Genomic DNA, 12,190 nt, shown 5'->3' on the forward strand with positions numbered 1-12,190 from the left:
TTCAATTCGGAAAAAAATGAAATTAATCAAGTTGCAAGTCAATTAATAATTAATAATTAATAATTAATTAGAATAAATTTCCGCACCTTGATAAAAACTGCTTATTTTGATCGTCGGTCATCTGATCAGAACCAAATAGTAAACTATTAGTATTTAACATAACTGGTAAATTTATGGAAAATAGAGTCTCTGCGAAGTTCTCGATATCTTTCACATTGTAATAAGAAATGAGATATTGATTCACTTCTACCGCAAACGCAATTCGGTGAATCCACTAGGTTGCGGGAAAAAAGATTCTTTCACAGTCTAGCATGTAAAATCTGTCCAATTCTTGATCCGCTATGATAATAGGCAGCATTGATATTACTATAACAATCATCAATGAGGAAATACTGCAAAAGAAGCAAAAATACAAAATGTACTATTTTGTTTTGGAAAAATACTTGCGATTTAAAACAATACATGTCAGGAATTGAAAAACAAATACATTGTAAATATAGAGTGTTTATTAGCTAAATAAAAATTCTACAAGTTCTTCTCGCAGATCCGGTCCTGATTTCTGTAAAAGAAAACAAAGGTTACTATTACTCAGACAAAAAAAAAAAGCCCAAATGTTTCCTGAAATTTCTAACGCAAGAAAAAGACAAAGTAATATAACACTGTATCAAATGATATTACTGCTAAGAAACAACTTCAGAGATATGTAATAGGCGTCATAATTGTAATCCTAAAGTTTTGGAATCTTAATTTCACACTAAAACAAAGAATGACTCTTACATTTCCTGGTATATTTATGTTATTCAAAAAATGAAGTGCTTTAGCTGTTGAAATAACAAATACTCCAGTCTCCCGCTGAAGTCCTATGTTCTAACCTCTGAAAGAATCAGTACACATCAAATGATAAAGTGTATAGATGTCCAAAAATTCCGGGTACAATTTCTGACTTCGAAATAGTATATTCAACGAAACTTTCTTCACTCATTTCGTACGTGTAAATCTAATTTTCGTAAGAAAAAAGTCTTTTCATTCAAACCGCCTTATCCCTGCTGTTCGTAAATACAATGGAATTCATCATGACATGCATACAATGAAACGATATCACAAAAGCTTATTAATTTGATGTACAGAAATACAATCATATTCTTGCTTGTGTACTGTGCATTTTCCCATGGTAATAGTTACCTTTGGACTATCAAATACTGCACGAGTCTCGCTCTACTTTTTCTTTATAACGTCTTATAATGTCTTATAATACAAGTTATAGCTAAAGATAATCACTAAGTGAGAAATGCACACCCTCTTCCTCATTTGGTAAAATGCAACGTTTGACCTCCATTTTGATTCGGATCAAAATCAAAAATAGAAGGCGCACATTGTGAATATGAGAAGTGTCGTCCAATTACATTCGGTGGTGTAGGAAGAGTAACGGATTAGAGGTGTTATTCTTCTGTGCAACGGAATGAAAGAAATAGAAAGTACAGACGGAAGAAAGGACAGACAGGCGGAATAAAATTCAATTTTGTGAGACAAAAGTCTATTTTGTGTCACAAAATTCGCTTACTATATCCACTGAGAGACCTTCTTACAAAATCGTGATGAGAGAATTCATTTACATATCTAAAGGATTATGTAAATTAATTGCATACAAAATTGACTTTTGTCTCACAAAAGTGAATTTTGTGTCACAGAATCGAATTTTGTGACACATAATTGAACTTTGTGACACAGAATTGACTTTTGTGACACAGAATTGAAAATTTATAATGTTATTTTTGTTGAACAAAATTCACTTTTGTCTGTACAAAACCACAAGAGTCCCATTCGACACCCTGTACGGACACCCCCATCACTCATAAACGAACCCTTATCAGGCTGGGATTCATATGGAGCTGCCACGGCGTACGTAATTTATTTTTTTTACTAAAGTCTCTTTATCTGAAGTCATGGATTCGCCCCAACGTAATGTAGATATTAGATATTAAATGTACCCATATAATACGTTCAAAAAGTAGTATAAGTACCTCATTACTTTCATTGCTTTTTGTTTTTCACTTTCGCTGATCAAATGCATTGGATCAGCAATAAAAATTCGTCGTTTGATGAAATCAGTGACATAGAATAAATAAATAAGTGATTCCTGTTCGGAAAAAAAAACATTTAGATTGCTGCTACATATTATATTCTCAATATAATTCTGATACATTCTAAATGTCATGCAACATTGATGCCAACAGACAATAACAGTATAATGACTTGAATACGGATGAGACTTAGTATCCGTTTAAAACGGCAGTCTTGCTGAGGTTTTTTTTTACTCGTGCCGAATTCGTATTTTGTTTTTATTTCTAGTCAATCCACTTTAATTTTCTTCATCCTTATTATCATGATGTTTGATGTGTGTAGGCCTCGGTCATGATACGTGTCTCCCCCACCTATGATACGTTTCTTTCTCACTAATGATCCTGATAGTAATGCGACGAACAAGTAGTTATGTAATGGCAGACGAATGGGGGAATGAAAGAGTGACCTCATATATCACCAATAAATATACTGCCAATATATATTGGTTGCTCAAATGGAACGATTGCAGTATAAATATGTATATTACAGGAGAAATGACCGTATCGACAGCCATATTTACCAACATTTGCTGTTGTTGTTGCTTTTACCATAACCAAAATACTTGATCTATCTTAGAAATCGTCTTTCTAATTTTCCACTTAAAACATTACCATTAAAGACCAATGATCCGACGTATGCACCGGTACGAAAACGTATCTTTTGGATAAAATGTCAGTCTTGACATTTAGGTTTTGCCTGTTTTTCCATCTTGGAAAAAACGAATCTAAGAATAAGCACGAACCATCCAAACATACTTTTTCCAATGCCGCACCAATGACCTGAAGGAAAGTAAATTGAAACTCAATGTTGCGTTTCAACTGTTCTGTATCCGTTAATGATATGATTTTTTTCTCTTTACACCAAAAGTAAAAAAAAAAAAAAACTGAAAATGTGTTAAGTATCTACAAGATAAATGAATCATACAGCATTGTGTATTGCTTAGTTCCATTGTCTTTTGTTTGACTTGTACAAGTTTCAAGTTGTTGAACATTTGTGTATTGCTACTTATCAGTTTTATTAAAGGCAAATAGTCCTAATATTCTAATAACACTTTTTCAGTTCACTGGAAGATATTGTTGCGATAAATGCTATTTTGGCTCTAGCATTAGGTTTTGCCTGTTTTTCCATCTAGGAAAAAACGAATATAATAATAAGCACGAACCATCCAAACATACTTTTTCCAATGCCGAATCCAATTGCCAGCCTTTGGACAACTGTTCTCGTTTGATTATGACTTTGGTGTAATTTAACAAAACGGACAAATTGCCAACTAAATCCTTGTCGCTATCACTGAAAACTTCTCCCTGAAATACAACAAAACTTATCATTCTTTAATCATACCATTCTGAAATAAATGTAGTAAGACAAAGTAGGTTAAACAATGAGCAGAGGGTACTGTAGTTATGAAATTGAAGCAGGAAATATCAGGGTTAGGTGTGATATTCTGTGCAGACATTCAATACTCGCATTATTATATCTCAAGTGGTACGAAATTTCGACAAAAATATAGCAAAGCGCCAATATTAGGACAATTTTTGGTACATCAAAGTCCTAATACGTACATGACCTGTACATGAAAACATAAACAAACTCTAAAGTCGAAAATAAAAAAATGAAAATAAAAATTGAATAAAAAATGATAATCACAAAAAAATAACATTTATACTAAATTACTCTTTTTCATTATATTATCTTATCCGGCAAATACGTAATAGTCTTGTGAACACACACACACACACACACACACACACACACCTTCATCAATAATGATGATATACCAGTACTACTTACCATACACGTTGAATTATCTTCTTCAGTTCTTGTGTAATTTAAATATTTAGTATAGGCAAATATATACGAAGATTTCTAACAAAAAAGAACAAAAAAAAGGGAGAAACTATTAAAATACAGTTGTTGTAACCTGTACAGATACTGTGTGAACGATATAAAGACTATAACAGCAAATATTAGTATTTACTTAGTTTCAAGTTAATTTTATCATTGGTAATATACAACAGAGGTAGGTCTAAAATTTATACTCCAATATTTGATTTGAATATAGTGTACAAATATTCAGTAGAGAGTTCAATTTTAAAACAGCCTGGAATTTGTTTAGAAACAATCATTTTTAACAGCAATTGCTGTAAAAGACCACAGTTCTTTAAAAACACGTTTGTTTTAAAAGGGTTAATATATAGTAATAATCCATTATTACAGCTAAGTTCACTTGCAGAACATTTTACTAACTTGTAGTACTTCATTGTTTATAAACGAGACCGGCTTTCTTGATATTGACTTGTCATCGTAAGTATAAACAGACTGTCTTCAATGACTGCAGCCCAGTCTTAAATCAAACCATGTGTAAATATACAAACATCTGAGGAGTGCATAGAAATTTTCTAAGAACATAAAGAACAACTTAGTACTAACTAGATGTAATGTGCGTGATTTTTTTTTATTTTGTACTGGAGTATCCTGTTGGTTCTAAAATACAATATCATTAAATTTTGACATTAGAATATTCCAAATTTGCCAGACGGTATTTTTTCTAAATTCAAATAGTTATGCAAGAACAAAAACTTGAGTTTGAAACCCGACCAAAATTCGATTCGTGTACATTCAAAACCAGTGGGTCTTTAATCTTGGATATTAATATTCACCATGTTGCAAAGTGAAATAGTTAAATGTAATCATCACTGAATGAACATCAGCGGAATATTACAGCCACTTAACATTTAGGAGAATTTAAAAAAAAATCAGTGTATAATGTACCTTTATCAACAGTTTCTGTTAGAACATGCATTTATTCTTCTGTCTTGATCATGTTGACCCACATTTCCTGTTTACTATTTAAACATGTTAGAAGATCCATACAATCCAATGTTGTTTGAAATGCAATTTAGTTTCCATGCAGCAGCACTAACACGAAGCGATCCATATACATGTTATGTCGTAAATTGTGTGGTCGGGACGGAGAGGTCGAGGGCATGGCATGGCTCCTCGAGATGTCGACTGCCTCCCCGTCCGACACGTTTTTATGAACAGTCACTATAATTTTCGAGTGGAGTGACGGTGTTCTCTTGCTATGTCTGGTATGCATGTAGTTTGGTTTTGCGTCCCTGGCCTATCGGACACTGCATGCTTTCGAGGCTGGCCTGGTATATAAAGATATCAAGTTTTTACTCTTTATTTTCCTGAACGTACACAGTGATGCCAGGACTGGGTTGAGCTCTCTTAAAAACCCAGTATCACGTGCTGTCGGTCCTGTCTTTATTTACCAATGAAATCTCTTAATTTTATTTAATTTCCAAAGATGAATATACATAACGCCTTAGTATAGGAAACGTTTGGTTATGTATATTGCATTTACTCCACCTTACTTTATCTTTTTATGTCTGATACTCTTTTAATTTATTTATCCTTAAACAATGGAAACTATTACCTAAAGCAATTATTTTGCTAATCTCTATAAAGTGGCAGCTGTTTACCTAAATTATTAGCAAGACAATTGAGTAGGCACCAAAGAATTCAAACCTATTTAGTCTATCGACACAGATTACGTATTATTTAATGTTACAAATATTTCTTTCTTTCGGCTAAATTTACAAATATGTCAAGACATTATCAATTTACTTAAGCTAAAATGTAATTTTATTTATTTTTAATTTATGCTGAATCATATAGAATTTTACTGCATCACATATTCTTGTTGTTCAAAGAAATTGTTCCTGCAGTTTTATTTATTATCTAACATTTTCTTTTCATTGTTACTATTAGATTATTCCTGCTGTTCAAGGCTTTATATATAGCCATCTATTTATTCATAATCTTTGCTGAATCATATAAAATTTTATGCTGATAAAAGCAATTCTTACAGATTAGAATGTTTCTTTTCTCAATAACTCATGTTTCATTTAAATGTACCATTTAAGTATTTCGCTATACATGTATATTTCTACATATTAAGTTGAGTATCTCACTTTTTCGGTAGTTTGCGCGAACCCCAAGACATGCCACGGCGTTTAACTCTCTTTTCTGGAGCAACCCGTATTCCTGGCAGCTTGTTCCGACCCCAAATTCTACCGTGAGTCATACCCTCGGCTTTTTTTCATATTTAACCTCGCTTTTTAAAACCTTTTAGTGCAACAAGCTTACAAGCAGTGTGTATACTCAGTCTACAATTATTTAATTTATAAAAATGTTCCTACATATAAACTTGTATACGATACCATCACGTTACGGGGATCTGCCCCTTGAGCACTAAACTTAAATACACTTGTTAGCAAGACTACTTAAATTCTTATGATGCATCCTATACTTGTCCTTATGATGCATCCTATACTTGTCCTTATGATGCATCCTATACTTGTCCTTATGATGCACCCTATACTTGTCCTTATGATGCATCCTATACTTCAATACTTGTCCTTATGATGCATCCTACACTTGTCCTTATGATGCACCCTATACTTGTCCTTATGATGCATCCTATACTTGTCCTTATGATGCACCCTATACTTGTCCTTATGATGCATCCTATACTTGTCCTTATGATACACCGTATACTTGTCCTTATGATGCATCCTATACTTGTCCTTATGATACACCCTATAGTTGTCCTTATGATGCATCCTATACTTGTCCTTATGATGCATCCTATAGTTGTCCTTATGATGCATCCTATACTTGTCCTTATGATGCACCCTATACGTGTCCTTATGATGCATCCTATACTTGTTCTTATGATGCATCCTATACTTGTCCTTATGATGCATCCTATACTTGTCCTTATGATGCACCCTATACTGGCCCTTATGATGCATCCTATACTTGTTCCTATGATGCATCCTATACTTGTCCTTATGATGCACCCTATACTTGTCCTTATGATGCATCCTATACTTGTCCTTATGATGCACCCTATACTTGTCCTTATGATGCATCCTATACTTGTTCTTATGGTGCATCCTATACTTGTCCTTATGATGCACCTTATACTTGTCCTTATGATGCACCCTATATTTGTCCTTATGATGCACCCTATACCTGTCCTTTTGATGCACCCTATACCTGTCCTTATGATGCATCCTATACCTGTCCTTATGATGCATCCTATACTTGTCCTTATGATGCACCCTATACTTGTCCTTATGATGCATCCTATACTTGTCCTTATGATGCATCCTATACTTGTCCTTATGATGCATCCTATACTTGTCCTTATGATGCACCCTATACGTGTCCTTATGATGCATCCTATACTTGTCCTTATGATGCACCCTATACTTGTCCTTATGATGCACCCTATACTTGTCCTTATGATGCACCCTATACCTGTCCTTATGATGCATCCTATACTTGTCCTTATGATGCATCCTATACTTCAATACTTGTCCTTATGATGCATCCTATACTTGTCCTTATTATGCATCCTATACTTGTCCTTATGATGCAACCTATACTTGTCCTTATGATGCACCCTATACTTGTCCTTATGATGCATCCTATACTTGTTCTTATGATGCATCCTATACTTGTCCTTATGATGCACCCTATACTTGTCCTTATGATGCATCCTATACTTGTCCTTATGATGCACCCTATACCTGTCCTTATGATGCATCCTATACTTCAATACTTGTCCTTATGATACATCCTATACCTGTCCTTATGATGCATCCTATACTTGTCCTTATGATGCATCCTATACTTGTCCTTATGATGCATCCTATACCTGTCCTTATGATGCATCCTATACTTCAATACTTGTCCTTATGATGCATCCTATACTTGTCCTGATGATGCATCCTATACTTGTCCTTATGATGCATCCTATACTTGTCCTTATGATGCACCCTATACTTGTCCTTATGATGCATCCTATACTTGTTCTTATGATGCATCCTATACTTGTCCTTATGATGCACCCTATACTTGTCCTTATGATGCATCCTATACTTGTCCTTATGATGCACCCTATACCTGTCCTTATGATGCATCCTATACTTCAATACTTGTCCTTATGATGCATCCTATACTTCAATACTTGTCCTTATGATACATCCTATACCTGTCCTTATGATGCATCCTATACTTGTCCTTATGATGCATCCTATACCTGTCCTTATTATGCATCCTATACTTGTCCTTATGATACATCCTATACCTGTCCTTATGATGCATCCTATACTTGTCCTTATGATGCATCCTATACCTGTCCTTATGATGCATCCTATACTTGTCCTTATGATGCATCCTATACTTGTCCTTATGATGCATCCTATACCTGTCCTTATGATGCATCCTATACTTCAATACTTGTCCTTATGATACATCCTATACCTGTCCTTATGATGCATCCTATACTTGTCCTTATGATGCATCCTATACCTGTCCTTATGATGCATTCTATACTTGTCCTTATGATGCATCCTATACCTGTCCTTATAATGCATCCTTTATTTGTCCTTATGATGCATCCTATACCTGTCCTTATGATGCATCGTATACTTGTCCTTATGATGCACCCTATACCTGTCCTTATGATGCACCCTATACTTGTCCTTATGATGCACCCTATACCTGTCCTTATGATGCATCCTATACTTCAATGCTTGTCCTTATGATGCATCCTATACTTGTCCTTATGATGCATCCTATACCTGTCCTTATGATGCATCCTATACTTCAATACTTGTCCTTATGATACATCCTATACCTGTCCTTATGATGCATCCTATACTTGTCCTTATGATGCATCCTATACTTGTCCTTATGATGCATTCTATACTTGTCCTTATGATGCACCCTATACCTGTCCTTATGATGCATCCTTTACTTGTCCTTATGATGCACCCTATACTTGTCGTTATGATGCATCCTTTACTTGTCCTTATGATGCACCCTATACCTGTCCTTATGATGCATCCTATATTGGTCCTCATGGCAGAAAATCTCTACTAAATCAATATTTAACTCAACATTTACATAGCAACCGCTGTAGCAACAATGTTTTTACTTGAACCCTTTTATGCACATTTTCACACTGTCCCTATGGGACAAGTGCCTCTACCTTGTAGGTATCTGCTTCTTATTTATAATGATACATTTAAAAGAACTTAACATGATTATTTGTTTTATTCTTGATGTTTAAGTTACATTATTTTACTAAGTTATTTATAAGACACACATTATTTCACTGCCAGTTCTCACTAAAACAAAAGGATTATTCCGAATTTCTTGAGTTATCGCCCTTCAGTTATATGAATTTGAACTTAATCTTTATAAATTTAACATTAGTGTGCAATTTACTATTTCGCATCTATACTTTTTGACTCTTTTATATATATGTATCTTATTCATTTTAAAATATGCAAATTAATATCTATTCTACAGCAGTAATTGCTTTTGAAATGTTACTGAAATTTTAGCTTTAAAACACAATTTAAAAGTTACATTAATGTTTATGAATTTCAAAATTTACAACTTTAACTTGTTTAGTTCTTGCCTTATGAAGTGAAATAAAATTAAGTTTATCACTTACTGGTTTTTAAGATCACGTGCATTAAATACAACATAGAGAACACAAAACAACATATTAACATAATGTATGGAAAACATATATACAAAATGGTACATATCAGCAAATTGTCCAAAATAAAAGATAATCCGTATTTCATCGGCAAATTCCTTCGGTTTTTACTTCTTTTACGCGACACATTACCTGTAAAATTCAAAGTTCAGAAATAAAATAACTGCATTTTGTAATGCCATAGTCCAAAAATTAACACAAAAAAAAACTTTTCAATCTCTCCACCGCTTACAAATGAAACAGATACCAGGAGATCTTCCTCTCTTCTGCACAATCTGCTATGTCGTAAATTGTGTGGTCGGAACGGAGAGGTCGAGGGCATGGCATGGCTCCTCGAGATGTCGACTGCCTCCCCGTCCGACACGTTTTTATGAACTCCATCTTTTCGAGTGACATATTTTGTTGTTTGTTATTTGGGGAGAACTCGCTCGTGGTAGAGTCTTGGTGGAGCGGTGGTGTTTTCTTGCTATGACTGGTATGCATGTAGTTTGGTTTTGTGTCCCTGGCCCATTGGACACTGCATGCTTTCGAGGCTGGCCTGGTATATAAAGATATCAAGTTTGTACTCTTTATTGTCCTGAACGTACACAGTAATACCAGGGCTGGGTTGAGCTCTCTTAAAAACCCAGTATCACGTGCTGTCGGACCTGTCTTTATTTACCAATGAAATCTCTTAATTTTATTTAATTTCCAAAGATGAATATACATAACGCCTTAGTATAGGAAACGTTTGGTTATGTAATATTACGTTTACTCCAACTTACTTTATCTTTTTATGTCTGATACTCTTTTAATTTATTTATCCTTAAACAATGGAAACTACTACCTAAAGCAATTAAATATATTTTGCTAATCTCTATAAAGTGTCAGTTGTTTACCTAAATTATTAGCAAGACAATTGAGCAGGCACCAAAGAATTCAAACCTATTTAGTCTATCGTCACTGATTACGTATTATTTAATGTTACAAATATTACTTTCTTTCGGCTAAATTTACAAATATGTCCAGACATTATCAATTTACTTAGCTAAAATGCAATTTTATTTATTTTAATTTATGCTGAATCATATAGAATTTTATTGCATCACATACGTATAAGTAAAACAAAATGCTCTGCAGGTCACAGCTTGATAAGATTGTAGATGACGAAATCTGAACGATTGTAAAATTGTAAACACAACTTTCAAAATTCATACTGCTCTTCATACAATTTTTGAATATAGTCTGGCAAGAATGGAAACTGCTAACTTACATGCAGCTTCAAAATATTAAAAGAAAATGTTTAATGCTTATCCCTTTTTACTTAACTAAAGTTCAAAATTCCCTGAAAAGCGTTTCTTCATGGTATTGTAGAGATATCTGCAATTTTAGTCAAGTTATTGTCACCGGGTAAACATAAATTTGGCTCCTTTTTGTGTCAAAATGTCATGCCAGAAGAGTAATCAGCCCTAAAACGATATAAGCCTGACTGGTGGCATGGCACATTGTGATGCAGTTTCATGTAACTGTTTAAAACTTTATCAATTATTTGTTAAGTTGTAAAAGAAAACTAAGTGTCTATGGACTACGGCAACGATACAGGCGAAAACAATTTACTATCCCCAAAAGTTTATTGTTATAAGGTATGTGATTTGATCGATCGGAGTATGTGTTAATCGGTTAGTATTTAAGAGCCTAGTCACAATGAAATGTTTCAATAAAATACTCAACGAATGGCAACATTATACGATCTCATTCGCTTACCGCCGCAGTGGCGGATCTATAGGGGGTGCAGGGGGTTGGTACATGTACCCCTCTTTTCATCGGAAAGTTTGTCATTTTCTCGTGTAAAATTGACAAAAAATAGCTAGAAATGTCCTAGCATGTCCCTTTTAATTGCAAATTTGTCATGTTTATGTGTAAACTTGCCCCAAAATCGCAAATAACGTCCCAGCACCCCCTATTTCTCAGGAACCTTGACCGGCATCATGAGTGTAAGTATGAGGGCTATATCTTTGTTCCTACAACTCTACATGTACTGTAGTATCCAGTAGAAATATAATTCATTAACACAAAAAATGTAATAAAAATTATGGAGGAACTGCGAATTGTAATTTTAATCACCATTTCTACCATAGTAGTAGAATTTGTAAAACATTGAAATTAGATAGGAGACTGAGATCTCTTTAACAAGAATCCCAAGCTCAAGAGGTACTGGAGTATGAGATCTGCTTTATTGGGTTATTATTACCTTATTGTTCTAGGTTAAGTGATTAGCTGTGGAGCAAATTGATTCGTCTGTTTCTTTGAATTAATGAAGTATTTCGGGAACAAATTAACGACAGGATATTCATTGAAACATGTGTACAGTGAATCGAACTTTTTGATACATGTATTAATATATGTAAATTGTATTTTTGTATAAAATAGTACTGCTAAATCCTTGTCACTAGCACCGGAAAGGGACGGAAAAAATAATTCTTATCACATGTTGCTGTA

This window comes from Perna viridis, chromosome 11, assembly GCF_037379345.1.
Source record: "Perna viridis isolate PV_CMFRI_1.1 ecotype Kerala chromosome 11, ASM3737934v1, whole genome shotgun sequence".
NCBI classification, from domain to species: domain Eukaryota; kingdom Metazoa; phylum Mollusca; class Bivalvia; order Mytilida; family Mytilidae; genus Perna; species Perna viridis.